This window comes from Anguilla rostrata, chromosome 1 (assembly GCF_018555375.3).
Source record: "Anguilla rostrata isolate EN2019 chromosome 1, ASM1855537v3, whole genome shotgun sequence".
NCBI lineage: Eukaryota > Metazoa > Chordata > Actinopteri > Anguilliformes > Anguillidae > Anguilla > Anguilla rostrata.
Genome location: NC_057933.1, coordinates 13,216,133 through 13,242,824, shown reverse-complemented (window position 1 = coordinate 13,242,824; position 26,692 = coordinate 13,216,133). Strand labels below are relative to the sequence as shown.

General features: G+C 49.6%; 1 protein-coding gene across 3 annotated transcripts in view; it reads left to right on the top strand.

The window, feature by feature from the left end:
- The window catches only part of efcab11 (EF-hand calcium binding domain 11), a 43,638-nt gene that overhangs the window by 10,969 nt on the left and 5,977 nt on the right, over positions 1–26,692 (top strand). The gene's annotated exons all lie outside the window — the stretch shown is intronic.

Below are 26,692 nucleotides of genomic sequence, written 5' to 3'. Positions count from 1 at the left end.
CACTTCGCAGAGAGCATCTGTTTCATTTGTTTGCCTGTGTTTTTATATGCTGTTAGTTAACTTAAGGCTTTTGTATTCACCTCCCATCTGTCTGCTCTCCCGGAGATTGACTGCCTGCCGAAGGAGCGCGGGGGTTTATCGCGTTTGGAAACGCGCGGCGGGTTTCGAAGGGAAAGCGCGGGGCGCAGTCGCTCTCGTTTGTTCCGGTTCGTTCCGGACGACGCGCGCGAACGACGCCTCGGGGCAGGGCTGCCGTGCGGTACGTCTCTGGCTTTTTTTTCCCCGAGGGCGCTCGGCGTTCGCACGCGGAGTGGCATCCTCGGCGGGCACCTCGGGGTCCTCCACGGCTGTTGTGTACGAGGTGTAATTATGAGCAGAAAGCTCCGGAGAGTCTGCACGTGCTCTGAATGGCTCCCGTTCACGTTTCGGCGAGAGCCGCATCCGAGATAAAAACAAGAGGAGCGGAGATATCGATGAACCACAAGTTAACGGTCAGAGTGTTAGCCTGAGAAAGAAGTAATCACGTACTCAGTGAAAGTGTCACATTTCACACTAGGAGTTTCTTTTCCATTTTCCTGACTGGAACCTTTCCACATTATAATTTTTTTTTTTGACATTTCAATTTTTGGTATTGTTTTGTAGTTTTTATGAAATTGTATAGCAGATACTCTTAGCTTGGGTAATTTACACAGCTTGCATTCGACTGCACACATTTCATTTGTAGGCATACGAGCTTGCTCAAGGGTAACAACATCAATGATCCATTTTGGATCCGTATGATCTCGGTTGCTTAAAACACCTTGAGTTTTTCACTTGCTGTGCTCAGGTAGAGGCTGGTTTTTCCTTAGTAGGGAAACGGCATATGGGTTTTCTGCTAGACTGTAGAAAGGCACTCATTAAATGGTGGTTTCCCCTCTGCTAAGGCATTCATTGAGGGGTGCATGAAGCGGAAACTTTATTGCTTTCATGGTCGTTTTTCTGTATCGTGGAATGTTGAATGTAAATATTTTCGAAGTAACGTGGAAACAGCATGTAGAATTCCAAACAGTTTGCGACGGTGGGGAAAATCGCATTCGCTTTTGCCAACGTGCAAACCCACGTCATTTTTCATTTAATTCCTCAGGAGCCTTATTGCCTTGTTAAATGGAGCTACTGTGTGTCAGAAACTGCTGCTACTGTTGAAATTCAGCGTGAAAACGAGCTGCGCCGAGCCCGTTAGCATTCAGACCACATTAAAGTTAGCATGCCGTCAAATTCTTGTCTCCTTGGAAGTTTAATGTGGTTTTGAACATTTTTAGAGATCACATTCCAGCTTTAAGTACAGTAGCTGTGTAGTTTCAGTCCTCTGCACAGAGAGAGAGAGAGAGAGAGAGAGAGAGAGAGAGACACAGGCAGACAGTCAGATAAAGAGAGAGAGAGATTATTAGCCTATGTAGCACCTTGTTCCAGCAGGAAGAGTACAGCACTGTGTTCAGCTCCCCAGCTGACCTGCAGGGCCAGTGCTGAAAGTCATTAGCTCGATGCCACTGTGCCATCTTGCTTTCTTCCCCCAGCCCAGCCCACTCTCCATACCCCTGTCACTCCACTGCACCCAATGCAGTGCAATAGCAGCAACAGCAGCAACAGCAGCAGCAACAGCAGCAGCAATATAAAGAAATAAATCAACAGTGTTGGGGGGGGGGGGGTTAAAAAAAAACTCCAGTGTTGTGCGCAGTGTTTATCTGCAAGCCCAGGGCTGTGTTTAGGATAGATTATCACAACAAAGTGATAAATAATAACGCTCGCCCCGGGTGACTCTGCTGGAGGAAGCGCGTGGCTCCGGAGTCAAACGCTGGCTCCGCGCTCCTCCAAAGAGCGGAGCCCTCCTTCTCTATGTGTTTTTTCGATCCCTCGCAAAGAAAAAGAACAGCACCCTTGTCCCGTCCTTTTTGTCATAATTATGGCAGAACAATGAAGCCCCCCGCAGGCTTCGGGCGATTAGCAGAAGGCTGGTGCCTATTATGCGCGCGAGATTTATGGACATGTGCCGCCGCTCCGGATGAATGTTAACGCGTAGATCTCCCCGCTGCTAGTTGCCATGGCGATAGGTACACAGAGCTGGTGCCATCACACCTTGAGCGGTGCCTGCAGTAGCTTTGCTCTTTTGTTGCTTCTGTTTCTAAAGCAACTATCTGTCATCGCCTTCTCATGAATACCTGAGATACAGATTCTCCGCGAGTCAACGAGGAATTAGAAACCGGGCCTGCCGCCTGCCTTTCAGAAACCTAACGTTTGTCTCCACTCCTGATTTAGCCATTTTCTGTGTGCGAATTTGACAGTGTAATCTGCAGCAATCGTGCATTTTAATTTGAAACATACTGCAAGGAAGAAGGGAAATGTTGTTCTTTGTCTGTGCGATCGTGTGCGTGCCTGAAAATGTTTTATGGAAAGCGTGTGCCGTTTTGTGTTTTTTAATCTTAACGTGATAATGGTCACGTCATCCATTGCATGTAATTTTCTGAGATACTAGCTCCAGCATGGTGAAAACTGTGAATATGATTAATGTACCGTAGTGACATTTTATGTTTGTTTTGTGTTAGTCATAGTAATTCAAATGTGGCTACAAAAATTTCATTTAGAAGATTAAGGCAAAAATCTGCACCCTTATCAAAGTGAAGCATAATTAAATATCTACATGCAGTGCACTTTAAAAGATTAGTGGAAATGCATGCGGACTTACTGCAAAACTGTTATTGCTGTAAATTTCTCAGCCAAGGTCTTTTAATCTGTTAAAATGGGGGCCGGTGAGTAAGTGAATTAATTAGCAATCTGAAATTAAAGTTCCTTTGGAGTTTTTCTTCCGTTAACCAGAATGAAGTTTTTTTTTTCTTCCTCCTCCTAGAATATTAATGCAAATTTCCTCTGTTCCCTAAAGCTATGAAGGAGGCACCGGCAAGTAGCTCCATTGTGAAACCCTTCCCAGCTTACTGCTGCTCGGGAAACGGCTGGCGATCTAACCAGCTGCTTTGCGGTCGAAAAGAAAGCGGTTCAGGTCCGATCCGACAGTGTCCCGGTCCACAGGATCACTGAGTCACCGTCGCCAGCCGCTCGCTGCGAGTAATAGTTTGACAGTTTTCTCCACAAGGGGAAGTCTGTGTTTGTGGAAAAAAAAAGCCCTGAACAGATCAGTGGCAAATTAGCCTTGCTTGAGCTCAGCGTGAGCACATTTACTGCATATTGAAAGTTTGCCCTTTTCTTTTGCCACCATATCAAGGTAATTACATTTCCTTTGTAGCTTTGTGAAAGGAGGTATCACCGCCCTGCAGTTTTACTGCCTGCCTGTGGAAGCTCTCAGTGCATAAATCCCTTAAAGTACGTTTTTTTCCCCCCCTGTTGACACAATGAGCTTAATGAAAGCACAATAAAGCAGCTCCATCCTTAATGTGCTGTCCGCTGAAAAGGCAGCTAATGGTCCGGTGATATGTGGCTCTTGGTGCCTGTGTTGCTGTTGATGGAGCTCCGCCACATTGTTTTTCTTCTCTCTCTCTCTCTCTCCCCCTCTCTTTCTCCCTCTTTCTCTTTTTCTCTCTCCCCTACACCGCAGCCGTCCACATAAACGTCCGTGTGACAAGTACGCGCGCACAGAAAGGACTCGTCTCTTCCTCTTACGAGCGCGGGATGTTGTGAAAGCCTTTAATTTAGCTAATGATCGATGTCATAGCCCATGTAACTGATTTTAATGCTGCACCGTGGGCCGTGTGTCAGCTGTGGGCGACGCTCGCTGTGGAGGCTGAATCACCCCATTCATGATTTCAGCAGGCCGCCCCTGAGAGCTCCTGCAAAAGGGGGAGTGCAACCGAAAGTCAGAAGAAAACTTCTTGAGTAGCGCATGGATCTAGGTCATCTGCTGAAAGTAATTTGTATGCGATGTTTGTTACGTGAAGCCTAGTCTGTCCAATTTAAATTGTTAGCAAGAGCAGTACTTTATTTTTCGGTAATTTGTTTTATTAATAATGATTATAACAACAACAACAATATTATTATTAATAATAATAATAATAATAATAATAATAATAATAAGAAGAAGAAGAAGAAGAAGAAGAAGAAGAATAATGATGCTGATGATGTTGACAGTAATAATGTACAATATATTTATTGCATTTATTGTTTAAATTTGGAATCTTTGTACATTAGAGGGCAGTTTTATCAGGTTGTGAAAGGGTGATTCAGTAATCACTTTGGGTTCCCCTGGAGTCCCCTGCGGCTGTTCTTTCAGCAGCTGTGTGGGCCAGGGGTGTGGGGTGAGGGGGGGTGAGGGGTGGAGGGGGGGGGGGCGTGATGGAGCACTCCCACCTCCCGTCGAGCTGCAGCCCACTCCTCTGGAGCCCGGCTCTGTCCTCCAGCGCGGGGGGGTCACACTGAACTGACGGTCACACCACCAAGACGATGGACAGGCACTGGATCTGACTGGCACTCTGAAGACATTTTACCTGCATCTGGGGTAGGGGAGGGGCAGGGGGTGCACTGACATGCAGTACTGATTGGGTGCTTCCAAACAAGCTTTGGGCGAAGCCTGAATCCTCTTGGAACTTTTTTTGTACATCCAGCTCATCTTCACCACGGACTATAGGTATTCCAGGAGGAGCCATTAACCGTCGCTGTAAGGAGGAAATTAGTACTGTATAATTCTGATTGGATCTTTGTGCCGTCCGCACCGTCCATGAAAATTACACCGTCCCCGCTGCACCTCGACATCCCTTGGAGGAATTTTAATGAAGAGTCATTTCCAACTTTTTTTTTTTTTCTTTTTTCTTTTTCCCCCCCGCCGCTATCGCGGACATCGACAGCCATAACGGAAGTCCGCGTTCTTTGAAGCGAAAAGTATAAGTGCCTTTTAAATAGGGTCGTGGAGTTGGCTATCGCGCGCTTGTCTGCGGGAGATAGCGGCTCTCGGCGGGCCTCTGAGGTGATTCTCACCCGCGGGTTTCCCGCTAATAAAGATGGGCCGATACGTCTGCCGGAGGCCTAGCGCTTTTTTCGGTGGTCTAGCGACGGGGGGCTTTGTTCCTCCGGCGTGAAACACAGGCCCGTCTCCAGGGGACGGGAGATAAACACGGACGATAATAAGGGGAAAATGCGGTTACCTGCGTTCGGTTTCATCACTCGCCGCCATTCGCCCCGCTTCGGCGGGGAAAAGGCGTCGAAAACGAGCGCGTCTCTCCCGTTCCACCCTCGCTGCGTAGCGGTTCTGGAGATCTTTTATTTTTTTGGAGAGCATTCACGTGCGTGTATGTACAGTATATGTACACTGCGTGTCATGGGGGATATAAACATGACGTTTTTTTTCCCCCTGTTGCTGCAGTTTTTGCATTGCGCCCGTTAACCGGTGACCAGTGAATTACAGATGTTTCTTTATGCACCGTCTCGTCCACCGTTTGAATGAGTTGTCAATTCCGGTTCTTTTCGGCGCCTCTGCGGATGTTTTAAAGGTCAGAACGAATGCCTGGTATGTGTTTTGTATCGCACGTGCACGGGCTTTTAGCGTTGAATGGCATTCCCAATTGTCATTCGCCCAGAAAAAACAAATGTAGCGCTCGAGTTGAGGGGAGTTCTCCTTGGCCCTTCGGTGCGGCGCTTCAGACGGAGGTGTGCGCGCTTGACAGGAGCGAAATTGCTCTCCATCTACCGAGATCCCTCTCCCCCGCTCAAAGAGAGCGAGCCTCGGGTATCCGCCGCGGACTGGAGAAGACTCGAGCGCGCTCGACGACTGCCCGCGACGACAAAACACGGGGGACGCGTCGGAGACGGAGCGAGTTTGAGAGTCTCGCGAAAACGCGTCCCTCCTTTAACCTCGCAACTCACAGCTTTGACAGCTGAGGAACGCTCGGGGAACGACGGCCACGGGGAAAATGAGCTTCATTTATATGCCTCGCGCACCTTGGGTGTGTTCCGTGTAGCTTAATGCGAAATGAATGCAAAGTGCTGATAGCAGTTCTCATGTGTGCACGGAGGCGTTCTGGTCCCGGGCACTTTCCAGCTTTGAGTTTAGCAACGTGCTAATCGATGGGCACCCATGTCTGAATGGAAGCAGGCATTTTCAATTATGATAAATGAAACAAACTAATAAGTAAATGCGTTCCCAGTGGACGTGACTTGATGCCCGGGTGGGCATTTGCACGGAAAGGCACAGCAGAATCGTGGCACGGCAGCCTGTCTTCCAGACAGCGTCAGCCTGGCCCCGCCGCCGTTTACAAGCAGTTGCTCCTCCTCTCAGTGCCGAATCAAGATGTTTACTCGGGCAAAAATCGACAAGATGAGAGGGAGAAGTAAGCAGTACGGAATGCGCCGGCCTTGGAGCCAAACGTGGCCGCCGGCGATGGGTGAACGGCAGCCTCTTTGGCGGCGGGGGCCTCGCGCGTACGCCGTGACGCTGACCGAGCGGGACGGCCCCGCGCGCGGTCCGCCCCGCGCCCCTGCCCTTTCCCGCGCCTCGCTGTCTCTCCCCGTCTTCGTCTGGCGGTCCCCCCTGCAAGGGAGCTTTGTTCCGAGGTGATATTCGAAACGCAGCGCGCCTCTGCTGAAGTAGAAGCTGCTTCTGGGGTTGCAGGGTAAGGGCTGCGTCTGTGTGCTCGTAGGGGATTCAAAGAACCCGAGTCAGAAACTGTCAAGGAGCAGGGAACGACTGTTGCTATGGATAAAACGGGCCAACCGACAGAACTGTCCTCCTTCTACTGATGAAATGGTACAATGCAGTGCAGATATGTGAACTCTGAGAAATAAATTATACGCAGTTACACAGGTTTCAGATTCGTAGCGCTTTAATTTTTAATCTAACACCCTCACTTTTATACTGCCGTACAATGTGCAACCGTGACAAAAAACGCTGCTGCTGGCTACATGCTGTTAACTGCCGCGTGTTGCCAGGCTAGTAAAGGAAGCATCCACTTGGTCAGCCAACAAATGGTTTGGTTGTTGAGAAAGGCCATTGTTAGTGTAATTAAAATGCTAATGAAATGACTGACATTTTTTTTGCCATGCATTCTGCATTCTGTTTTTTCTTTTCTTTTTTTTTTGAAGGAGAGACTTGCCTCATCTGTATACTGGGCCTCAGAGCATGCGTTTGTTTCAGTGAAAATGAATGTTTGTCATTTCTTGCTGAAATGAATCTCTCATGGCTGGTGTAAATGAAGACGGTTAATGCCTTGGCAGGGAACAAACGCAACTGTCAAGGCATGTCGGGGTATGTTTGCGCATGCAAAGTGCTTTGAAGTTTAAAATGGTATGGTGCATTTTCAGAAGAGCATTTGGAAACCGTGGACAATGGCTGTGCTGTTTCAGACGACATGGCGTGCAGTTCCTATTTAAATCGCTCCTCACACATTTGCACTTGGGTGTGGGGAAGTGGATGGGTCTTCGGAGGGTCACAAGTGCTTTAATGATACTTAAGTTATGTGATGCTTAAGGTGTTCTTTGAAGTATTGAAGTGATGGGGTCATTCATTTTCAATTACTTTTAATATGTTAGTGACACCACAAAAAATGATTATATATGGTATGAAATTTCATTCCTGCCTGTAATGGATAAATAGTCAGTAATCCTGTCGGCTTGTTTTTAAATGATCCTTCTGCATCTGAACTGAATTACTTAGTGAAAGAGGCAACATCAGACAGTTCCTTCAGATCTGTATTCTTTAATATTCTTAATGGTGTAAAAGTAAATGCTTAACTGTAAACACTGGGATAATAATATGCTGATGTTGATGGTTCAACAAGTCGCTCATTCAGATTCATTATAATATCTGCACAGATTGGCATTGACCTCAGATTTAATTACAGCATTTTCACTTGCAGTCAATGTGTCTCATTGTCAGTGTGCCTGTTGCTTTAGTCAAAATTGATTAGCAGACGCTAGTGTTTTGACACTGATGACCTGATATCGTCTCTGCTCTGTGCCTGTTGTTTTTTTTTTTACGTACGTTTGTAAGCTGCTCTGAATAAGTGTCTGAAATTAGCATCTGCTAATTTTCTACAGGTACATGTAATATGCAGAAGCAAAGAATCTGAATCAGGGGCTGTTGATGCTGGCACTGAGTGATTATGTCATTTTAATGATGCTCGTTGGGAAAGAGATGCCAAGATCAAAACAGGAAGCAAAACTTGGCTGATAATTTCGTGAAGCAGCTAGCATTTTAACAAATCATTTTCTGTTGGTGTATGCCTTTAATGTGTACCTAAAAAAACAAGGGGATATTTTTGGCTTCAGCAGTGTCATTTAATTAGGATTTAAGTCGGTTTTTTGGGGGCTTTCCAACATTGTAAATCGTTAAGGAACACAGACCTGTTTATCTCTGTCTGTACCGAAACCAGAACTTTGGAGGACTTGCGCGTCCGGGGAGAAGGGAAAGTATGAGTGGCATTTAGCGACGGTGCACTCCGGGTCTCATTAATTCTCTGTGTTACTCGCAGGCTTCTCCATTTGAAAAGTCTTCCTTGAATGCCTTTCCCTGAAGAGCGGTGGCTCTCAATTGATCTTTCCAGCCGGGATGCTGATTGGTCAGCCCGGCCTTGAAGCTACCCGGCCGAGTTTTCCTCTGAAGGTTTGCGCGGCGGCGCCGAATCGGCCCCTCCTGAGGAGGAGAGCGCCGGTAACCGTGCGAAAGGCCCTCCTCTGAGCCTCGTTTCGCAGCTGTAATTTGACTGCGCGATTTCGCCGTCCTGATTTGGCGAAATTAGTAATCAAACCCATCCTCGCCGGCTCTTCTCGAGGAGCTCGTTAGCTGAAAAGCAAACGAGAGGGAGAAAAGGCGCAGAGTGCTCCTGTAAGTGTCCCTCTGCCTCCAGCTGCAGGGAGGCCTCCTCTGATTGGCTGCGGCAGACGAGGAGCGGGAACAGGGGGGATGCTGGGAATGGGCTCTGCCATCCTCCCTTCAGCGTTTTTGTTATTAGACATCCTTGGGCACGGAGGGCCTGTGTTAAAAGGCAGGGGCCGTTAAAGTTTTTTTTTTTTTTTTGCATTGCTGCTCGACTCCTGCTACGTCAATTTACATCACTCACTTTCCCTGCCCGAATGTTTTCTCCTGCGCTCTATGACTATTATTTCAGGCCTTTTTAAACTTTGCCTTGCCCTCCTTTTTAAAGTTCGATTCTGCTCGGGTAACTTCTCTGAAGTTTTGCTGCATTTTGGCAGAGCAGAGCTCCGTTGTTGTTGCTCAGCGCTCCAGTCTGAAAATGTGGCGACCGTGTGTTTCATCGAGCCGCTGTTTCACAATTCATTTGAAAAATGATGCAACATTTTTATGTTGAGTTCAGAAGGAAAAAAAAAAGCATTTGTGCATTAGTGCAAGTGGGTCTGGTTTTTGTTTCTCGTGTCCCAGCAGAGATGGATTGGCTCAGAATGGGCTTGCCCTGTGTCCAGGGGGTGCTCACTTTTACGCCAGGCGGTTTCATGCCACATAAATTGGGATAAGCTCTGACCCCTTGGGCCACACTAAGCTCGGACTTAGCTTCCTGGTATTAGATAGTCCGCCCCATATTCTGGGGTATTCATAAAAGTTGCTGGTAGCATCTCTCTGTCCCATGAAATCTGCTCAATGTCAGTTTGCACCAGTTTGTGAAAGTTGTGTTGGAACCGAGAGCTTACAGAAGTCTTGTTTTTTTGTGGTACATTACCATTGATTCTAAACCCTTTTCATTGCAGTTTTTCCCCTCGGAATAAGGAAGACCCAGCCATATTCAGAGTCTCGTCTCTTCGCTCAAACATATTTCAGTCTGGGAGAGCTCAGACAGGCGCGCGCTGTCCTCAGAAGCATGCGCTGCATTTTAAACTGAGCTGCGCAGCCATTGCATCAGAGTGCTCTTTATGCGCAGTCAGTGCAGGCAGACTGCAGGCGGCCAATCAGCTAGAGGGCTCGCTCCTGCATATGAAACGAGCTCCCCGCCCTGGGCAATGCTGTGAGTGGCTATTGACCGCCCCACAGGACTGTCGGCCTGGGTCAGTAACGGTGCGGTCAGTTTCCAATATTGGACCGTGGGGGATGTTGGTCGGTGAAACCCAGTCTTTGAATAAGATGTGCACCCTGGCGGCTCAACCAGTGAAACTTTGTTGGTGAATTTGATTAGATTGTTTTCTGGGTGATTTTTCAGGGGTAGGATACATTTTATGTGCTGGTTGTCTCCTGTCTGAGTGATGCATTGGCTTATGATGGCCAAATCTTGAGGCTACAGCAGCCTCCTTTTTTAAGCATGGAGCAATCTGTTAAAAACGTTTACATTGGCTGCAGTAAAGTACACATTTTCGCACACATTCGTGAAATGGTGGCAATATCCCATCTGGCGTAGACAACAAAAGAGCAGGTGGCATTTTTGCCTTTGCATTCTCATGTAATGCATCACCTTTTTCACATGCAAATGCCGTGTAAAATTGAAGTGATTCCCTCGGTAATACAGGTGGTCATGGTAACGCTAAATTGGAAAATTCTCAGGACGGCGTGAACCTGTAGACGCTGATGGTATGTTATGAATAAACCATATTGTGCTCGGAAGAACCGGGTTGATGTGACTGAGTGTTCTTTGATGAGGTTTCTTGACCCTTACTGACCACGCACCTGGGCTTCTAGGGTTAAAGCAAATTTCTCAGAGGGGGTTTAATTCCCTTCATGGCATGAATAGCAACAGAGGTTTTTTTTGTTTTGTTTTGTTTATGAACGGATTATCTGAGACTGAAGAGAGCTTAGTCGTGCTTGGGAAAGGGACTGTTTCTGGGTAAAATAAAAATCTTCCAGGGAGATTTGTTTTTCTCAGGCTATTATTTCCGGAGTTACTTATATATATATATAAAATTAAATTACTGCACTCGGCAGATTATCTGTGGCTCCCTGAGCAGTCGTCAGACATGCTGTTTTGTCTTGTTTCCGTGAAGCTACACTGTGAAAGATGTATTTCTCTGTGACAGCCAAAAAAGCATCTTGAGTAAGTGTTTACAGAGCGTGAGGAAGATGACCAGGGGGCCAGGGTGATGGATGAAGCCACTGAACACGTTGAGCGATAATCGCGGGAGGACAAAAACCACTTCTCTCTGACTAACACCGGTGCGCTACGCGTCATCATCAGTATTTGCCGGGCCGCAATCGGCGGGGTCCGGCGTTTCAGAGAGGGGAAAAGGTGCAGCCTTCAGGTGGAAAGATGGGGAAATGGGCGGAGCTGAGACTGTGGGCGGGGTGAGCGGGAAAGGGGCGGACACCCGGGCACGCACGCCCCGCCCTGAACCGTCTCCCAGCGCACCAATTAAAAGCGCTTATACAGCTGAAGGGAGCAGCTCCGCCCCCCTATACCTCTCTCCCACCCCTCCCGCTTCTCCTCTGCACGACTTTCGCTGCCTCGTGGACAGGGAAATAAACACATTAAACGGCGTAATTAATCCATCTCGCAAAGCCATGGAAGCGGTAAGCTGCTGGGCTCTGATAATAAAACGGGGATCCCAGCGGAGGGTTAGTCTGAGCGCCCCGCTTCAGGGAGGGGGGGGGGGACGGGGAGCGCCAGCGACGTGCGGGCCCTGGCCGGGGGGAGGCGGCGGCGGCGGCGGCTCGCTCCGACGGACACGGGGATCCCGCCCGCCTCCGTCCGGGGTCGCCCCGGCCGCGCTCCCCGAGGGGTCCCCTCATCCCCCCTCCCCAGAGCCCGCGCCCCAGTACGCTCTGCACGTCTTCATCACCATGTGCTCGGTGAGTCACCGCTGCCTTTCCAAGCGGCGAAATCGTGAAAGAAGACCCGGAACAGAACGGAGTCGCCGGCCGTCTGCCGGCCATTAAGTTTCCCGTTTGTATCGGCGCGTCACGCAGATGCATTTAACCGCATAGATGTTATCCTCGTAGGACGGGAGGACGGAGGGCTGCTAGAAAGCGCGTTCCGGATTACTAATACCGGTCGCAGAATGCACGTCAGGGCTGTGAGTTAAGTGCAGTGCGCTTTATTTATGCATGGTATTGACTTTTCAATGGATTTTACATCTCTCATGGGCTCACGTGGCCCTTCAGATATCTGTTATAGTGTTTTCCTTTTCTCTGGAATAATCAAAGCTTTTCTTTTTTTTTTTTTTTTTTTTGCCCGCCCACATTATGCGGCTAAAGCCACAGGGACATTAAAGGGAATTACATCCAAGCTGTCACCGCGGAGAGTCTTTTCCCTGCTCCCAGCATGGCCGCCTCCAACGCGGTCGCTTGTGTGCCCCCCCTCCCCTCCTCCCCAGCTTTCGCCGGCGCCCGCGGACCTTTCCGGGGCCCGCCCGCGTGCCAGGAGAAGGGGGCCGCTGGCGGGCACGCGCGCCTCCTCCCGTCCGGCTCGCCCGGCGGAACCCTGGGGATTGGCACGGGCAGGGGGGAGCCAGTCTGCTGTCGGAGATTACGGTCTGGACCGCGATTTCGTGAGCCACGGAAGGACCGGATCACGAGCCCGGTCCTGGGGAGGTGTCGTGTAACCAGGACAGGTCCCGCGAACAAAAATGTGGCGGTTATCACTTAATTCCCGCGACAAATTGGGCAATTTGTTGTGAGGAATATTACAGAATCGCATTTATAGCAGGTGCCATTATGAAAGCAGGTGCTGTTAGTAACCTTTTCCATTGACAGGATTGACTTGCGGGGGGATCAACTGTAAAAATGGCAGGATCATAGTGTATGGGGCTGCCATTGGCAGCAAGGCAAGCTGTACATAAGTAATACGTGGTTACCGATGCATTCCTGTGGGATAGTTTCCCTCTATTTGTGTAGAGCTTGGACAGTCAGGTACTTTCTCGCTGGTCTCTGAGTCCTCGATGCCACACGTCATCCCGGTTCATCCCATAAATGTTCAGTGGGGCTAGAATCTGGCAGGAAAGGGTTAGGGTTGGGGTTGGGGTCCCGTGGCATGACCGGGGCATTCTGGCCCTGCTGCCACAGAGCTGCTGTTAGCGAGGACCTGCTGGCACGCCGCCCCCCCGGGCGAGAGCCCGCGGCGGGGGCAGGGCGCGAGGTCCCATGACATCAGCGACGCGGCGCTCGGCGGGGCTGCCGTTAATCACCGCGGGCGGTGCTCCGCGGTCACCCGGAGCCTCGCGCCCGGACCGGCCGTACGAAACCATTAGCGTATCGCTGCGCAGATCTGCGCCCGGCCGGTTGGCCTCCGGCGCGGCCCGCACAGAGCCTCATTCAGCAGTCACACACAGGCCCTCGCTCCCTCACTGCCCCGTCTGCCTCTGATGTGCGCAGATAGCATCTCGTCCTGCTGCTCCCACGAACGGCGCTGATGACTGGGCCTTTGTGTGGCTCTGCGGCCAGCGAAGCCACCCCCCCCCCCCTCGCTGCAGCTGAATCGTACATGGGAGGGGCTGCTGTGACCGGATGCATCTGATGCACTGAACCAGGAACAGCGAAAATGGTCCCGGGGGTAGAGAGTGATACTGCAACTTCTCTATCTTGCCAAGACCTGTGGTCTGCCTGAATGTCAATGAACTCTGGCTTTCGTGGTAGGTTAAAAATGGCTATCAGCACCCCATATTATTATCAACAATATTGACACCCTCCAGCACAGTGTAAGCAAAAGCATGTATTTAGTAGGATATGCGTTTATTTATATGCATGTGTGTTACCTTAATGATGAAGTAAAAATGTGTGTTGTTAACAGGTAAAATGTGTGTTGTTAGCAGGTAAAATATATGTTGTTAGCAGTTTAAGTTCTGTCGTATTGTAGTACGTGTGTTGATGTGTCGGTTGTCTGACGTGTCTAAGAAAGATGCAGGAATCAGAGTCCATTGGGACGTGAGCTGGTTACACAGGTAACTGAAACTTTGGAGTTCCTGCCGCTCCCCCAAAGCCTGTCGGTGCTCCCAGCCAAACTCGGGCCAGAGATCGCATCTTTAATTTATACCTGCACTTTGTCAGGGCACTACATCTCCCAGAATCCATTTTTTATAGGGTTGCAAAGCAAGATCAAAATAAGATCCCCGATGAGCAGAAAGGAGCTGACAGGGATGAATTAGTCATTTCCTGTGTCGTCCACAGGTTCCTCATGTGTGGAGCAGGTCCTGTTTCATCAAACAGGTTTCAGTCAGACACACAGACCCCAAGCCCATTATGCTCTGAGTGTTTAGCGCATGGCCCCGGTTATGGGTGGGGGGAGGGAGCTACTGCATGCCCCGGTTCTCATCACAGAGAGGCGTGTTTTTTTTCCTTACCTGGCTGCTGCTTGCGTGCGACTGTCACCTGAATATTTGCGCAGCAAACGTGCAGAACCAGCACACTCCTGCTGGGAGACGGTAAACAAAAAGCAGAGTTTGTTTCACTTCAATCACCAGCGCCCCGTCTCCGGCAGAACGAAAACAAACAGCCCGCGCGCCCCTCCGATTGTGTTTATCTGCCGCTGTTGACATTTACAGTGGTGGCTTCCCATAATGCCGCTCGCTGAACGCCGAGGTCGAGCGCTCTGCTTGTTCCCTTTCCTGTAACTCGTATTTTGCGGGCCGCGCGTTTCTTTTGAGGAGGCGCGGGCCTCTGCTCTGACGACGGCGCTGAAACGGGGCGTGAGCTTCCTGCTCCGCTCGGTGGCGAGCGGGTGGGGGGCGAGGGCAATGGGGGGGGGGCGAGCGAGCGGGGGGGCGGTCGGGCCGTCGCGCTGATGAGGGGGATCTGTGGAAGGTCAGCCGCGGCCGGCCCCGCTGTATTAAGTCTTCTCTCTGACTGACAGGCTGATAGCCATGTCTGGGAGCATTAGCGAGCGCTCGCCCCCAGACGACCGCTTCCTTCCCGGGGGGGCCAACAGGCTTCGAGAGGCCCCCCCCTCTCGGGTCTCCAGGTCGGGGGCAGCGCCTGGAGCTCGGAGCCCTCCCGAGCGGCCGGCGGGAGCAATTAGGGGCCCGTTTCAAGGGCCCGTCAAAGCCGCGGCGGCCCCATTAACCGCGGCGGCGGCGGCGGCAGCAAACGGTTAACGCGGGGGAGTGGAAACGGCCTGTTTGACTCGCGGCTGGTGGCGCCGAAGCCTGAGATGAGATCTCTCTGCCGCTCCATCTGTCTCTCCGACACGGCGTCGGGCGGCATCGGAGTTTCCCGCAGCACCACGACCCCCCCCTCCGTGTCCTCTCATACCGGAGCAGATGGGTTCTCCCCGTAAAGGGTACCCATTCGCCGTCCGGCTACGGGCCGGCCTCTGAGGGATCTGCCGAAATTTACCCACGCCCCTCACCACCGCGCGTTTCTCTCCAGAGACGGTCCGCGAACGTGCTGTATCAGTTCAGCGTCGTCCCTCAGCGTTCTGCTGACCTCCAGCGGAAGTGACCGTGCAGAAATGCTTTTCTTCTGCTAACAAAGCTTTCCTGGAGAAACGGATACAATGTATTTTCCGGAAAATTGTTTTTCTGCGTGTTTTTTCACCCCCTCTTATAATGAGTTCTATAATAGGAAATGATGGAGTGCTTGAGAAATCAAAAGCTGTTCTGGGTTCTGAGAGGATTAAATGATTACCATCTCTCAATGCTCCTGATCTTATAATCAAGTTCAAAATGGCACTAGATACCTCTACTGAAGTGATTATGGGTTTGTCACAGATGTGCCGGCTTAATCCAGCTCTAGGACTTTGTTAAATTTTCAAGAGCAACTTTGTTTCTCTCCTTCCCTACCCGCCGCTCGGTTCATTAGAGGACATGGATACTCAACCTGTCCCTTCAGGAGGAAGCAGGTGCTCCTGATTCGGGAGGGGAGCGGGGACCCGGAGCGGGGGGCCGGGGGTGCTCCGTCAGATGCCTGCGCTCCCCGGCGTCTGCGATGCGCGTGCTTCCCGTCGGCATGGCGCCGGGGGATTTCATGCGTCGGCCCGCGGTGAGACTCCGCCACTAAGCTGGGCCACTGCTGCTGCATATTTCTCATTTAATCTCTTTTTCAGGGCAAAATGTGCTCTATATCTCCCTTACCGGGCTGAGAGAAAAATAATGTTTCATACCAGGCAGACAGTTTATGGGGTATCTTTGTTTAATGTATTCTATTTTAGTATAAACATTTCATACAGTGGGGATCCTTTCTGAATTTCATTGGCTCTCTCCCAAGTCATAACTCTTACACAGAAATTGTGCAGCAGATAAATTTTATGCATCGATACAGTTGTCATTCTGTTGCCCGCCAATTACAGTCTGGTAAAAGAAAATCGTCCTAAGTCTTTTTGAGCTTCCAGTTTCTTGAGAAACAGTCAGCTGGTTTTGCCTCAAAGTGACTGAATGAAATACTCCATTGAGCAGCTCAATAATTGGAGGACGCCAAAGAGCGATGACCTCAAATAATTTCATCAAAGCGCTGGCATATATGCACTACTAATTTTATCACCACTGAGTTATAGATAAATCAATTTAGCAGTAAAGTTAACAAACTGCCACTGGTGAATGATTGAAAAAGATCTCAGTCGTCTTCTCCATCTCTTCATGTAGAATTCCCTGTCTGGTCCTCCAGAGATGCTTCTAGAAACATTTATATTTCTCCTGGGATGTTCTACACTGTCGCGAATTACCGACTACACAGAAATCACTTGTATCTGTGGGCTTCACGGCACTGCGCTACTCAAGCCTTAAAGTCCCATTTTAGGGGCGGGGCAGGGCGGGGTTCGCAGGCCACCGGCTTGTGCAGCTCTGTCCGCCAGCATCGGGGAAACGGCATGAGGCGCGACCCAGGGGAAAATGGAAAAATAAACCTCCCAGTTTTCTTTAACCCCCATTCCCAGTCGTAGTAGGAAGACTCCCCGTCCATGATATCCACTGCATTCCTGGACTAGCACAGTTAGCATTAGCCTCCTCTGATGCTAACAAAGCCATCTATGTTTTTTTTAAAAATTTGGTTTGTTGTGGTTGCAAATACGCAAAGTAGGACGCTTGGGGGAGGGCGCCATTTTCGCACCTGAGCCACACTGCCAGTAGAAGTCACCGGAGAGCAATGAGAGGGTTTGAACAACCTCCGCCAACCGCCTCTCCTGTGGGGACGTGGCCGATTACGTCTCTGGTGCTGCCCATCGCTAGCCCACAAAGGACCCAGCGAGACTTGAACTTGCGCTGGAGCGGTCAGCTCTGCTCTGTGCCACCAGCGAGCCTCACACAGGGGAAGCTTTCTGAGCTCTTACTTTTCAGAGGGGAGCAGGAGCTAAAGCGGGGTTTGATAAGATAACAAAATCAATCCCGTCTGATAAGGAGGCTATCAGTGTAATATTGTTCCCATTGTTTAAGCAAAGCAGGAATAATAATGGCCACCAGTACTGGGAGGTTTGAACTCTTGTGAATCAATAGAGAGGAAAATGCCATGCACTCACTACTAAACCACACACACACACACACTTGTTTCCCCTACTGCAGATACACTACATAGCCAGAAGTATGTGGACACCTGACATCCAAATTTATGGCCATTAGTATGGAGTTGGTCCACCCTTTGCTACTATAACAACCTCAGCTCTTCTGGGAAGGCTTTATACTAGTTGTTGGAGCATTGCTGCAGGGATTTGCTTACATTCAGCCAGAAGAGCATTAGTGAGGCCAGGCACTGATTGGGCCATTAGGCCTGGCTCACAGTTGGCTTTCCAACTGACCCCAAAGGTGTTGGATGGGGCTGAGGTCAGGACTCTGTGCTGGCCTGTGAAGCTTTTCCACACCTTTGTTGTCAAAACTGTGTGCCCAGGGGCATCGTCATGCTGAAACAGGGAAGGGCCTTTCCCAGACTGTTTGGGAAGTACAGAATTGTCTAGAATGTAATTGCATGCAGTAGCATTAAGATGTGCCTTCACTGGAATTAAGCGGCCTAGCCCACACCATGAAAAACAGCCCCAGACTAAGGAGTGGCTCTCCAGATACCTTTGGTCATATAGTGTATTTGCATTGGTGAATAGAAGAAAAGAATAGAAGCATTCTGAACCTCATTTGAAGAGTTGGTTTGTGCCAGACTGTAGGAAGTCACAACAGACATAAGTATAACTTGTGAAACCTCAGTAGTGGGGGAAGAAGGTCATTCGCAGAGCAGCGTGGGTGTTGTAGTTATTTTAAGGCAAGGCCAGGCAGCTGTGGTCTGCATGAGCATAAGTGTGCTCCTCATGCACACTTGTAGACTGACCTGAGTAATGCAAGTTATTTGTGTAGTGTAGGTTGCCTCCATCAAATAAAGGCAAATAGAATACAGTACGCAGCGTTTCATTTCACTGAGCTCTTCGAGGTGATGTGGCACAGGCTGGATACGCGTGCAGTTACATTGTGTGTCTTTAAAGAAAACAAAACTATTTGTATCTTCTATTTTTTCCTTTTCCTCCCAGCCAATCATATTAGTAGGCCTGACCAATGACTCCTGTCCCCGAAACATTTTTTTAAATACAGAAAAGGCCCAGATGGCATGTATCTTCTCTGAAGTGCGCTGTCAGTCTGGACTGGGATATGGGGACGTCCCTGCTGATAAAATCCCTCCCTCCCTGGCTGATGCTCAGACCAATTAAAATCTGTCCTGTGGCGTTGCTAGGCGCGCTCAACAAGAGCTCGGTTAAGGTTTGATATCAGAGCACGGGGCACGTTGCTACGCTGAGAGCAAGCGCTTTAACGAGACAAACCACCCGGCAATCCTGTCTGTGTCTCTTTACTTTAGGTTTTGTGTTGTTATCCCATGCTCATATCCAATAAGTTCAGGACAGCACTTTCTCTTGCTATTTATTTGATACCCTGGATGCCACCCTCTGATGGTATAAACAAATGCCTGATGCCATGAATCTGTCTTGGTTACCCTGAACCTCTCATGTTTTGGAGCTAACAAGTACTTTTAAAGGCTTAGTGATTCTGTGTTTGGAGCTGCAGAAACCTACAGTACATGCTAGATGTAGCGAGTTGGAATTTTTCAGCTGCCTTTAAGCACCACCAGTGGAAACTCCTTGCTTTAAAGCCGAAACTCCATTTTCGTTTTGAAAAGCGGGATTTTGAAACGGGCCCTGGCGCTTATGAAAGCTTTTGAAACGGCACCAGATCTGCGCTGGAGTATCTGCACCTACAGTAGGCCGGTTTGATTTCCAGCGGCTAGCGGGGCAGCCCGCAGAAATGGGATGGGCTGTTCCGAGCAGCCGGCCCCCTGCCTGGAAGGCGCCCTGATGTTTTAGGAATGTGAATCGGCCCAACGAGCATTTTAATGAATAAGCCTGAGTGTTGGCTGCTGGTGCTCAGTGAGACGCGGAGAGCTAACATTACGAGCGCCTGGTGACCCCCCCCCGCCCCCTCGGCTGTATTTGATATATAAAACCAGTGATGAAATGAGACTGAGCTCAATCAGCTGCGTTTGTCTCAACCAGAGACTGTTTGCCCTCCCAACTCAAATCCAAATATCTGTTTGTGCTCAGAATGTAAATACTTTTAAGCAGAGTGCTCTGGCTGAGCACAGGCAGCGGAGGGGCGGTGTGGAATGGGTCAGACTCCGTCGCCTTCGCCGTGTGCTCCTGTCCTCTTTAGAGACGCGTTTGTGGCGGTCGCTGTTGCCGCTGCACGCACTTTTCTGTCTTTGGCGTGCACGGATGCCTTAAGCCCAGTGTCAGAGGCCGTCCTGCCCTGCAGTGCGCTGGTTTGCTTCGCTCAATGACATGCAGCAGCACACCCTGTAGCGTTCTGACCGCTTTGTACCAGGCCTGATCCCCAGGGCTCGTTCCCCCCCCAAGTGCGATGGCTGTGCGGCTGGACTGTGTTCCTAGGGTGGCCAGATGCGCTGCTTTGGACCACTGGATTGCTTGGTTATCTAATTATATGTACAGTAGCGCTTTGTGGTACTGACTGGACAGTATGAACGTCCTGTCTGAAGAAATGATTGAAGTTTGGCCACTAGTTTGTAATGAATTTCTTCTGTCTCCACGGTTACATTTTTTTTTCCTTGTTACACCCGCCCCCACTGCTTCACAGTCGAGCTTTAAGCTGCACAGACGCCCACAATCTGGCAACCCTGTGTGTTCTCTGTGCGGTTCCCATAACAGACCAGTGGTTTCCCGCCCTGCAGTCTAGTACACGGGCCCCAGCTCCAAGCTTGCGGCCAGGCAGGCTGCACGGGTGTCACCATCCATCCGCCGCGAGTCTTCAGAAGCCGTCTGCCAGCACCGCTCCGATCCAAGCCTCCTTCTGTCTCAGGATGCTCTTTCTCAGGACTGAGGGTATCGCACACGCGCACATTTCACTGTGTGTGTGCGTCTGCACACGCGCGTGTGTGTGTGCGTGTGTGGTTCTCTGTGAAGGACTGAGGGTATTGCACACACGCACATTTCACTGGACAGAGGGTGTGTGTGTGCGTCTGCGCGTGTGTGTGTGCGTGTGTGTGATTCTCTGTGAAGGACTGAGGGTATTGCACACACGCACATTTCACTGGACAGAGGGTGTGCGTGTGCGTGTGCGTTTGCGCGCGCGTGTGTGTGTGTGCGTGTTTGCGTGTGTGTGGTTCTGTTTGAAGGACTGAGATCACTTGAATTGATGCCATCATTGCAGTGAAGGTCCTGCTGTATGTCACCGAAAATAAAACAGAAAGGAACGCAGTCATCTGGAGTCACTGATGATCACGGAGCAGATGTTCCAGGCCCGTTTCTGACAGCTTTCCCCAAAACTTTGACGGGAAACCTCAGAAAAGATCAACCGCGAATTATTTTAATGAGAATCCAAATCCCTCTTTAGTTTCATCTCTGGTGATTTATGATTAAAAGCTTCCACTGTTCATTGAAGGAGCCCAAAGAGTAAACAAATAACAAATAAACAACAAAAGGGAATTTATTCACACGCACGCACAGACTATTGCCCAGCAACCAGCCTAATTTCCCATGATTATCATCAATCACCCCTTATGTCGTGTGCTTCAAACTGTTGAGAGCATTTATCTATTCTTTAGTTCTCAAAAATGCAAAAAAGGACCCTCAGAAATGATACTCATGCTGCTACTTATTTTTTTCTTTTTTTTTTCTGAAGAAAGTAAGTAGCCTAATCTGTCTGCCTGTGGGATATAGCTGTTCTCCTCTCTGAATCAGGTTGCATGTGATTCCAGGGGGCAGGATGGTGAGCAGTGGAGTGAGGAGACTCTGTAGAGGGTATGCATCAGCAGGTGAGAGGGTCCGTGCTCCTGACGTGACCTCCTGCTCCAGGGAGCCCTGATAAACGGGTGGTACAGCTGAATCGGTGAACATTAGCAATAACGGCTCCTGACTGAACCTCCGTGATCGGACCCCTCCTCGCCGCGCGGAGGGCTGTACCGGGACGCCCTCGACGCCCTGGGCTCCGGCTCGTTTTTGTGTAGAGATCCCCGCGCGTTAGAGTGCGTCCCTTATCTGCAGGCGGCGATGCGCCCGCCGAGCCGCGCGGGTTTGGAGGAGCCTCCGCACGCGTCGCCGTTTTCCAGCGCCCCGCGTCGTCCCTGACATTTACCGCCACGCTTCGCGTTTCGGTTTCCTCTCCAGCGCGCGTTGACTTTTTCGAGACGAGGACACGGGGAAGAAAGGGAAGAAAAGGAAGAAAGAAATGGCGAGAAATGTCTGAGTGAAGAGGAAGAAATGGGAGCGCATTCCGTATCACACACGGACCGCTAACCGATCTCTGGGCCGCGTCAGCCTGCCGCTCGCAGGTACGCCGGGCTCGACGGCGGCCAGACCTGCGCTGCGTGCTTCCTTAACCCTCGAGCCCTTTCAGGAGAGCGATATAAGCGATATAAGCGCAAGCGTGTGCTCAGGCTGAATAGAGGCTTCTTTTTTGACGCACTGTTCCTACTCACAGACCGAGGAGAAGCAGCGAGTCGAACCCCGAGCGATGCGGAGTGGCGTTCTCCCCTCAGCGGTAACGGGAGTGTGTCGTTACTGCGCTGATCTGAGGAAGCGTCTCCACTTCAGAGCGAAATCGCATTAAAAACACGAATTCCCAACAGCTTGGCGAATTTCAACCGATCCTGACAAACGCACGTGACCGATCTCGGAAGGCCTCCCTCGGAGATGAAGGGATTTTCGTCTTCCAGCGCACGACGAAAGAAACGTCGCTTCGCTTGAGAGCGAGGACGGGAGGAACGCTGCCCCTACCCACAGAGAGAACCGAAACACATCAATGGCTGGAAGAGACAGCTATCGCTTTTTCTGAGGCTGTTAGCATTTGATCCAAAAAGAAAAAAGAAGTTACCCGGAGGATCCCCAGAGGATTGTGGGTACCCACAGTGCACGCGAGCGGCCGGGGATTACGTGCCCGCCGTCTGGTTTTTCAGCGCTCTTCTTCCCGCGCTCATTTCCCCCCCCCCTCTTTATTTTCGGTTTCATATTCCGGCTCCCCCCCCCCCCCGGGCGAGCGTGATGGATTCGCCCGTCGCTAAGCGAAGCGGCGTGGGACCCCCGCCGGCCTCCCCTCGGCCGGGGGGCCCGGGCGGCGCCGCGGACGGCTCTCTGCCTAATCAGCGGAGAAGGCACCTTGTTGGAAAAGCTGTCATCCTCGCATCTTCAATTGGCGGGTCATTTCATCCCCAGCAGGACCCCCTTGCGCGAAACCTAATTTCTCCTCTCCCCGCTCAATTGGTGTGACAGCTTGGGGTTTAATGCAGCCACCGTTCCACCAGCGCCGGGAGAGTGTGAAACTGCGCCCAAATCGCGGTCTCTTCTTCTCTCTCTCTCTCTCTCTCTCTCTCTCTCTTTTTTTACTTCAACCCATATAATCCCCCCCCCCCTCCTCCAGCTGATGAAAATTTACACTTGATGTACTTTTTGAGATGATGCTGCGGTTAGCGGCCGTGCCAGCCTGCGGGTTGCCACGGGTGGCGCCCAACGGGGAGGCTGGCGTGGGCAGAAACGGGGGGGGGGGGCGCTAACGGGCGGCGGCTACTTCGCCAGAGAGCGTGCGCGGCGGGAAATTTGAGGGAGGCTAGCTTCACCGCGGGGTTATCCTCCCCCCAATCACCGCTCTACCTCGCCGTCTCAGACGTCCGTAGATACAGAACCCAGAGAAACGGCAGTTCCGGTATCATAAGGTTGCCCTGTTCTTACTTTATTGCATGTTTTAGTCCAATCGAGCTGTTAACCAATTTGTTATTTCTCTTGATAGGGGAAATATTGTCGCCTCCGCCTTCTTTCTATTACAGGGGGTTGGTGCCGCTAGCCCTAAATGCGCGGGGAAATATAAAGTGGTTAAGTGTTTGAATAGCGGAGAAGTGTCAATAGATGGCAGAGAAATGAATGGGTGTGAATAGACTCCAGACCTTTCTGAGTGGCCCTCATTATGGCGGCTGATTATACACTGAACAAATTTAATGATGGATCGGGCTGATTGTCAGGAATAGACTTGGGCCTTTCAGCCGAGTCTCTTTTAAAGTTGTATGAATTATAACGCAGTACAAATACAGGGCGGCTTTCTCCTCAAGTAAATGATGATTGAACATACTGTAGTGACGCTTTGTGTAGCCCTAGCTTTAGCACAGCAGTGGGTACAGCCTGGGAGTTATTATAGAGACGCTGGGAAATGACAGCTATGCCGAATGGGCTCTTCAGACGACGTGGGAGCCGGAGCTGAGTTTTGGGGATAAGAACTGTATTTAAATGAATCGAGTTAACTGTGACTAAAACGAGTTGTAGCCAGAGTTTGTTTTTTTGTCCTCCCCCCCCCCAAACGAAGCGTAAGGTAAACATTTATACAGATTACGTAGCCTGGAAACAAACAAGCATGCATACCCAGTTACAGCAACATGCGCTGAAGAGGTCCACCAGCCGGATTCTTTCCCCCAAGTAACGAAATCTATTTACCACCTGCATGCCCATGGAACAAATTGCTTTATCTTCCAGTTGGCCAAATGTTTTCTTGAGGATGTCTTGCGGATGTCTCTTTTAATACTCTTTAAGGAATATTTGCTTCAGTAGCTTGGAGGCACGCAGGCAGTGGAGCCACTGTAACTCGCTATTAACGAAATTGAAGGAGTCGCAAGATGCACATACAATGCGGTTGACTATTTTTTTTCGTGGTGAACAATCTTTAAATTTATTAAAGCCAGCACCTTAGTGGCTGGAACATTGACATTGTGTTGCTGGTCTCATAATGTGTGCCATGCTGGTGGACCAACTCTTTGAGAGAGCGCTTTGCTTCTGTGTGGCAAATGTATGAATCTATTTGCCTTTTTTGTGCGTGTGTGTGCGTGCGTGCGTGCGTGCGTGCGTGCGAGCGCCGGTGTGTGTGCAGTTCTCTATTTATGTTGCATTTTGTCAGTCGGTATGCTTGGCAGAGTATTTGTATTGTTTGGCATGTTCTGTGTGCATGGAGATGTGCGGAACTATTGGGGGAAACGGCTTAGTTTTCAGTACAGTTCTGCAGGATGTTTAACAACAGACTGTCCCTCTTGGCACTGCACTGCCCATACTGTGCCTGGGTATTTGTGCGCAAGTGTGCGAGTGAGTGTGTTTATGTGTGTGTGTGTGTGTTTGTTTCTGCACACGTGTGCACGGATGCATGTGTCTGCATGCCTGTGTGTACACTGCATGCGTGTGCAGGTATGCATGCCAGCCTTCTGCGCTTGTGTATGTGTACATTGTACGTGGGTGCACGCACTGGGGTCCCAGATGCATGGACCACACCCGGCTCCGTGCCTGTGAACATATCTCCTCGTGCCCTCTCCCCTCTTTTCTGCGTGAAGCTGTGTTATCATCTTAAGAAAACAACAGATGAGTGTGATTTATTCATGGGGTAAGCAGCTTTTGGATTATGTATGCATTGGGATTATTTGTCGCCTGTATGTACCCGTGTCCTGCAGTGTGTGGCCAAACCCATCTCTCTTGTGCGCTGTGCTGTGTCCAGAGGGTGCGGAGGTATCGACGGAGCTGAAAAAAACCCAGCAGGCTGTGACAGCAGCATCAGTATCATGTCTGGGGCCGCGCTGGATTGAATATCGCTGCACATTTGGTGACTTCTATTGATGCTTTCCCAGTTGCCATGGCAGCGAGGCGCAATGCTTTTAATGGAAGTGATTTACACTTAATATAAAAAGAGCTGCAGCCGTAACATCTTTCCCACAGCGAGGCGGGCTTCCATCGACCGGCAGACGCGGCTCTGCCGACGGCTCCTCGCGTTCCAGGATTTAGGGCCTTGCCGCTCCCTTTCGGGGGGATCAGGGAATTAAATGTGCAAATAGTCGAGCCCCGTGCAAATAACATGGGGACTTTCAATTAAGGCAGTGCGGGCTTGTAGTACATGTTCCGCGTAATATCGCCGGATTTATTTTGTCACCCCGCTAGCGGTGAGTGTTAGCGCTCTCGTTAGGACGAGAACTTCCCTGCGCGCTCCCATGTCAAGACACGCGTGTCCTGAGCGCAAAGCAGAGCCGTTAACACGCGGATCATGCGACAGAGTACAAATTAAAAACACATCACATGCCTGGTGCTGCAAAGTGAAAATAATGAGAGCTCGTTCCAAAGGATGTGCGGTACAATACTGGCACAGATTATGAAAACACTGCATTTATAAACACATTTTGACGATTAATGCTATATTTTTGCAACGATTTCTCTTTTTGGCATTGTAAATGTAATATGTAGTAAATATAATAGCAACATAAAACAAAAATGAAGAAATTATCATGATATCAAATTATAATTTCTGTTATACAAGTAATAATCATTACTCCTTCCTATATGTATTAGTTCATACCTATATCATTGAGTAGTCTAATGTATCTTACTGCTGGAAATTTTATAATCACCTTGAACTGATTAGAACAGGCCATTCAGCCCACATTTTTCCACCATTAAAAGGTACCTAGTGCCTACAAACTTGATAGTATCCAGCACCGTATCAAGCCTGGTCTTGGAAAAACCCCAAAGTTTCTGCCTCTACTACATGACCTGGCAAGCTATCCCACACAGTGAATATTCTCTGTGTGAAAAAATACTTTCTAATGTGCAGAGTTTACCTTCAGCTAATATCCATTTAGTTCCCTTGTTCTACTGACAGAACTCACCCTGAATAATCTCTTGTAGTTCACTTTGTTTAGTCCCTTTCATGAATTCAAAAGCCTCAATCAAATCGCCCCTGAGTCTCCCTTTACTAAGCTTGAGGAGATTATACATCTTAAGTCTTTCCTCTTAACTTTCATACCAGGAACCAATTTAGTTGCTCTTCTTTGAACCTCTTCCAGAGCCTGTACTTCTTTCTTGTAGTACGGTCCACAGAACTACACACACACTGAAGAAGTGTGGTCTGACAAAGGTAATGTATAACTTGCTTGGATTTATACTCAGTACTTTTAGCTATATATCCCAGCATCCAGTGGGCCTTTTTTTTTTTACAGCTCCAGCCCAGTGCCTAAAACCTGAAGGGCTTTGATCAACAATTACTCCCAAATTTTTTCAAATTCAGCACATTCCAATTTTGTTCCTCCCATAAAGTAGTCCTGCCTTATGTTTTTATTATTCACATGTAGAACTTGTACATTTCGCGATATTGATTTTCTTTTGCCAGGTTTCTCCCACTTTGGGATTCTGTTGAAATCTTCTTGGATAACTTAAGTAGATTCCAAATCTCTCAATTTTGTATCATCTGCAAATTAAACTAATGTACTTTCAGTGTTCCTGTGAAGGTGTTTATGTAAATGAGGAAGAACAGTGGTCCCTGCACCAATCCTTGTGGGACTCCATTTCCCACAATACCCTGTTCAGATAAGATCCCTCCTACTACTCTTTGTGTTCTACCCTGTAGCTAGTTCCGAGCACAACCTGAAATA